The sequence below is a fragment of the Balaenoptera ricei genome, chromosome 6 (genome assembly GCF_028023285.1).
Source record: "Balaenoptera ricei isolate mBalRic1 chromosome 6, mBalRic1.hap2, whole genome shotgun sequence".
Taxonomy (NCBI): Eukaryota; Metazoa; Chordata; class Mammalia; order Artiodactyla; family Balaenopteridae; genus Balaenoptera; species Balaenoptera ricei.
The window spans coordinates 21,795,253-21,802,234 of NC_082644.1; positions in this window are offsets into that span (position 1 = coordinate 21,795,253).

Sequence of the window (6,982 nt, forward strand, 5' to 3'; positions counted from 1 at the left end):
TGCTGTGGGGGAGGGATGAGGGAAGAGAAGGTCAGGACCGTGATGGGAACTTCTGGCAGAAGACAATCAACCACATTCAGCCTTACCTGACTACACTACCAACACGCTTTCTGATTAAGTAAATATAACACCAATAACTTGAGAGAGGAATGACTAAGAATGTGGCCTCTCCTTCTTGAGATGGGAAGCACCTTACGACTGCAGATGTTTCAAGGGAGAAAATACCTAAGAGGACATATTTATCCAGAAGTTTTTACCCTGGGCCTCTTCAGGCAGGGGTAGCTGCAAACTGGGATATCTAATGAGAATTCAGGCTCGCTAAATGTGAACTGTGGCAGAGAGAGAGAAAATGCCCCATCTGAGGGAGATGGAGTCTGCCCTCAGTCTGCGCTCTGATGGAGGAGTTCTGCAGCAATGCCCCGGGGAAGAGAGGCATTGGAGGCTGAAAGGCGGGCTCCCTACCTAGTGATCCAGATTGAACAGCTCCACCTCATGGGTTCTAGATAGTGGCTTCTGGATTTCTTTGCAGAAAACTTTCCACAACTGAAAGTCCTTTGGTGACCACTGGGGCCCCAGGGGCAGCATCAGGGCCCTTGTGTCTATGACCCTTGTCTTTCCACTGCACTGTGGTTTTTGAGGCTCTTCTGTCCTTTTATTAAATTTTGCGGACAGAAGGTGACAAAATTTCTAGGAACCCATAGGTTTTATTTATTTATTTATTTATTTATTTATTTATTTATTTATTTATTTTTACATCTCTATTGGAGTATAATTGCTTAAAAATGGTGTGTTAGTTTCTGCTTTATAACAAAGTGAATCAGCTATACATACACATACATCCCCATATCTCCTCCCTCTTGCGTCTCCCTCCCACCCTCCCTATCCCACCCCTCTAGGTGGTCACAAAGCACCAAGCTGATCTCCCTGTGCTATGTGGCTGCTTCCGACTAGCTAGCTATTTTACATTTGGTAGTGTATATATGTCAGTGCTACTCTCTCACTTAGTCCCAGCTTACCCTTCCCCCTCCACGTGTCCTCCAGTCCATTCTCTACATCTGTGTCTTTATTCCTATCCTGCCCCTAGGTTCTTCAGAAGCATTTTTTTTAGATTCCATATATATGTGTTAGCATACAGTATTTGTTTTTCTCTTTCTGACTTACTTCACTCTGTATGACAGTCTCTAGGTCCATCCACCTCACTACACGTAACTCAATTTTGTTTCTTTTTATGGCTGAGTAATATTCCATTGTATATATGTGCCATATCTTCTTTATCCATTCATCTGTTGATGGACACATAGGTTGCTTCCATGTCCTGACTATTGTAAACAGTACTGCAATGAACATTTTGGTACATGACTCTTTTTGAATTATGGTTTTCTCAGGGTATATGCCCAGTAGTGGGATTGCTGGGTCGTATGGTAGTTCTATTTTTAGTTTTTTGAGGAACCTCCATACTGTTCTCCATAGTGGCTGTATCAATTTACTTTCCCACCAACAGTGCAAGAGGGTTCCCTTTTCTCCACACCCTCTCCAGCGTTTATTGTTTATAGATTTTTTTGATGATGGCCGTTCTGACCAGTGTGAGGTAATACCTCATTGTATTTTTGATTTGCATTTCTCTAATGATTAGTGCTGTTGAACATCCATTCATGTGTTTGTTGGCAATCTGTATATCTTCTTTGGAGAAATGTCTATTTAGGTCTTGCCCATTTTTGGATGGGGTTGTTTGTTTTTTGGATATTGAGCTGCATGAGCTACTTTATATTTTGGAGATTACTCCTTTGTCAGTTGCTTCGTTTGCAAATATTTTCTCCCATTCTGAGGGCTGTCTTTTTGTCTTGTTTATGTTTTCCTTTGCTGTGCAAAACCTTTTAAGTTTCATTAGGTTCCATTTGTTTATTTTTGTTTTTATTTCCATTTCTCTAGGAGGTGGATCAAAAAGGATCTTGCTGTGATTTATGTCATAAATGAGACATAAGGCAGAGTGTTCTGCCTATGTTTTCCTCTAAGAGTTTTAAAGTGTCTGGCCTTACATTTAGGTCTTTAATCCATTTTGAGTCTATTTTTTGTGTGTGGTGTTAGGGAGTGTTCTAATTTCATTCTTTTACATGTAGCTGTCCAGTTTTCCCAGCACCACTTATTGAAGAGGCTGTCTTTTCTCCATTGTATATTCTTGCCTCCTTTATCAAAAATAAGGTTACCATATGTGCGTGGGTTTATCTCTGGGCTTTCTATCCTGTTCCATTGATTTATATTTCTGTTTCTGTGCCAGTACCATACTGTCTTGATTACTGTACCTTTGTAGTATAGTCTGAAGTCAGGTAGCCTGATTCCTCCAGCTCGGTTTTTCTTTCTCAAGATTGCTTTGGCTATTCGGGGTCTTTTGTGTTTCCATACAAATTGTGAAATTTTTTGTTCTAGTTCTGTGAAAAATGCCATTGGTAGTTTGAAAGGGATTGCACTGAATCTGTAAATTGCTTTGGGTAGTATAGTCCTTTTCACAATGTTGATTCTTCCAATCCAAAAACATGGTATATCTCTCCATCTGTTTGTATCATCTTTAATTTCTTTCATGAGTGTCTTATAGTTTTCTTCATACAGGTCTTTTGTTTCCTTAGGTAGGTTTATTTCTATGTATTTTCTTCTTTTTGTTGCAATGGTAAATGGGAGTGTTTCCTTAATTTCTCTTTCAGATTTTTCATCATTAGTGTATAGGAATGCAAGAGATTTCTGTGCATTAATATTGTATCCTGCTACTTTACCAAATTCATTGATTAGGTCTAGTAGTTTTCTGGTAGCGTCTTTAGGATTCTCTATGTATAGTATCGTATCATCTGCAAAGAGTGACTGTTTTACTTCTTCTTTTCTGATTTGGATTCCTTTTATTTCTTTTTCTTCTCTGATTGCTGTGGCTAAAACTTCCAAAACTATGTTGAATAATAGTGGTGAGAGAGGACAACTTTGTCTTGTTCCTGATCTTAAAGGAATGGTTTCAGTTTTTCACCACTGAGAATGATGTTTGCTGTGGGTTTGTCATATATGGCCTTTATTATGTTGAGGAAAGTTCCCTCTTTGCCTACTTTCTGGAGGGTTTTTTTAATCAAAAATGGGTGTTGAATTTTGTCAAAAGCTTTTTCTGCATCTATTGAGATGATCATATGGTTTTTCTCCTTCAGTTTGTTAATATGGTTTATCACATTGATTGATTTACGTATATGGAAGAATCCTTGCATTCCTGGGATAAACCCCACTTGATCATGGTGTATGATCCTTTTAATGTGCTATTGGATTCTGTTTGCTAGTATTTTGTTGAGGATTTTTGCATCTATGTTCATCAGTGATATTGGCCTGTAGTTTTCTTCTTTGGTGACATCTTTGTCTGATTTTGGTATCAGGGTGATGGTGGCCTCATAGAATGAATTTGGGAGTGTTCCTCCCTCTGCTATATTTTGGAAGAGTTTGAGAAGGGTAAGTGTTAGCTCTTCTCTAACTGTTTGATAGAATTCACCTGTGAAGCCATCTGGTCTTGGGCTTTTGTTTGTTGGAAGATTTTTAATCACAGTCTCATTTACAGTGGTTTTGATTGGTCTGTTTATATTTTCTATTTCTTCCTGGTTCAGTGTCAGCATGTTATGCTTTTCTAAGAATTTGTCCATTTCTTCCAGGTTGTCCATTTTATTGGCATAGAGTTGCTTGTAGTGATCTCTCATGATCCTTTGTATTTCTGTAGTGTCAGTTGTTACTTCTCCTTTTTTAATTTCTGATTCTATTGATCTGAGTCTTCTCCCTTTTTTTCTTGATGAGTCTGGCTAATGGTTTATCAATTTTGTTTGTCTTCGCAAAGATCCAGTTTTTAGTCTTATTGATCTTTGTTATTGTTTCCAACATTTCTTTTCCATTTACTTCTGCTCTGATCTTTATGATTTATTTCCTTCTGCTAACTTTGGGGGGTTTTTGTTCTTCTTTCTCTAATTGCTTTAGGTGCAAGTTTAGGTTGTTTATTTGAGATGTTTCTTGTTTCTTGAGGTAGGATTGTATTGCTATAAACTTCCCTCTTTGAACTGCTTTTGCTGCATCCCATAGGTTTTGGCTCATCATGTTTTCACTGTCATTTGTTTCTATGTATTTTTGACTTCCTCTTTGATTTCTTTAGTGATCTCTTGGTTATTTAGTAGTGTATTGTTTAGCCTCCATGTGTTTGTATTTTTTACAGATTTTTTCCTGTAATTGATATCTAGTCCCATAGCATTGTGGTCAGAATAGATACTTGATACAATTTCAATTTTCTTAAATTTACCAAGGCTTGATTTGTGACCCAAGATATGATCTATCCTGGATAATGTTCCATGAGCACTTGAGACGAAAGTGTATTCTATTGTTTTTGGATGGAATGTCCTATAAATATCAATTAAGTACATCTTGTTTAATTGGTCATTTAAAGCTTATGTTTTCTTATTTATTTTCATTTTGGATGATCTGTCCATTAGTGAAAGTGGGGTGTTAAAGTCCCCTACTATTATTTTTGTATTACTGTTGATTTCCCCTTTTATGGCTGTTGGCATTTGCCTTATGTATTGAGGTGCTCCTATGTTGGGTGCATAAATATTTACAATTGTTATATCTTCTTCTTGGACTGATCCCTTGATCATTATGTAGTGTCTTTCTTTGTCTCTTGGAATAGTCTTTATTTTAAAGTCTATTTTGTCTGATATGAGAATTTCTACTCCAGCTTTCTTTTGATTTCCATTTGCATGGAATATCTTTTTCCATCCCTTCACTTTCAGTCTGTATGTGTCCCTAGGTCTGAAGTGGGTCTCTTGTAGACACCATATGTACGGGTCTTGTTTTTGTTTCCATTCAGTCAGTCTATGTCTTTTGGTTGGAGCATTTAATCCATTTACATTTAAGATAGTTATCGGTATGTATGTTCCTATTACCATTTTCTTAATTGTTTTGGGTTTGTTATTGTAGGTCTTTTCCTTCTCTTGTGTTTCCTGCCTAGAGAAGTTCCTTTAGCATTTGTTGTAAAGCTGGTTTGGTGGTGCTGAATTCTCTTAGCTTTTGCTTGTCTGTAAAGGTTTTAATTTCTCTGTCGAATCTGAATGAGATCCTTGCTGGGTAGAGTAATATTCGTTGTTGGTTTTTTCCCTTTCATCACTTTAAATATGTCCTGCCACTCCCTTCTGTCTTGCAGAGTTTCTGCTGAAAGATCAGCTGTAACCTTATGGGGATTCCCTTGTATGTTATTTGTTGTTTTTCCCTTGCTGCTTTTAATATTTTTTCCTTGTATTTATTTTTTGATAGTTTGACTAATATGTGTTGTGGTGTGTTTCTCCTTGGATTTATCCTGTATGGGACTCCCTGTGCTTCCTGGACTTGATTGACTATTTCCTTTCCCATATTAGGGAAGTTTTCAACTATAATCTTTTAAAATATTTTCTCAGTCTCCTTTTTTTTCTCTTCTTCTTCTGGGACCCCTATAATTTGAATGTTGGTGCGTTTAATGTTGTCCCAGAGGTCTCTGAGACTGTCCTCAATTCTTTTCATTCTTTTTTCTTTATTCTGCTCTATGGTAGTTATTTCCACTATTTTATCTTCCAGGTCACTTATCCATTCTTCTGCCTCAGTTATTGTGCTATTGATTCCTTCTAGAGAATTTTAAATTTCATTTATTGTGTTGTTCATCACTGTTTGTTTGCTCTTTAGTTCTTCTAGGTCCTTGTTAAACGTTTTTTGCATTTCCTCCACTCTATTTCCAAGATTTTGGATCATCTTTACTATCATTACTCTGAATTCTTTTTCAGGTAGACTGCCTATTTCCTCTTCATTTGTTTGGTCTGGTGGGTTTTTACCTTGCTCCTTCATCTGCTGTGTGTTTCTCTGTCTTCTCATTTTGCTTAACTTACTGTGTTTGGGGTCTCCTTTTTGCAGACTGCAGGTTCATAGTTCCCGTTGTTGTTGTTTTTTTTTTTTTCTAAATTTTTTAAAAATTTATTTATTATTTATTTATGTATGTCTGTGTTGGTCTTCGTTTCTGTGCGAGGGCTTTCTCTAGTTGCGGCAGGTGGGGGCCACTCTTCATCACGGTGCACGGGCCTCTCATTATCGCGGCCTCTCTTGTTGCGGAGCACAGGCTCCAGATGCGCAGGCTCAGCAATTGTGGCTCACGGGCCCAGTTGCTATGCGGTATGTGGGATCTTCCCAGACCAGGGCTTGAACCTGTGTCCCCTGCATTGGCAGGCAGATTCTCAACCACTGTGCCACCAGGGAAGCCCCGTTACCGTTGTTTTTGATGTCTGCCCCCAGTGACTAGGGTTGGTTCAGTGGGTTGTGTAGGCTTCCTGGTGGAGGGGACTGGTGCCTGTGCTGTGGTGGATGAGTCTGGATCTTGTCTTTCTGGTGGGCAGGACCGCATCCAGTGGTGTGTTTTGGGTGTCCTTGACCTTATTATGATTTTAGGCAGCCTCTCTGCTAATGGGTGGGGTTGTGTTCCTGTCTTGCTAATTGTTTGGCCTAGGTTGTCCAGCACTGTAGCTTGCTGGTCATGGAGTGGAGCTGGGTCTTAGCGTTGAGATGGAGCTCTCTGGGAGAGTGTTCACCATTTGATATTATGTGGAGCTGGGAGGCCTCTGGTGGACCTATATCCTGAACTCTGCTCTCCCACCTCAGAGGCACAGGCTTGACACCCAGCCGGAGCACCAAGACCCTGTCAGCCACACGGCTGCAGAAAAGGGAGAGAAAAAGAATGAGAAAGAAAGAAAGAAAGAGAGAAAGAGAAAGAAAGAGAAAAGAAAGAAGGAAAGAAAAACATAAAGTAAAATAAAATGAATTAAATTAAAAAGTTATTAAAATAAAAAAATTTTTAATTATTAAAAATAAGACAATTTTAACATAATAAAAAAGAATGAAAAAAAGAAAGATGAGAGCAACCAAACCAAAAATCAAATCCACCAATGATAACAAGAGCTAAAAACTATAC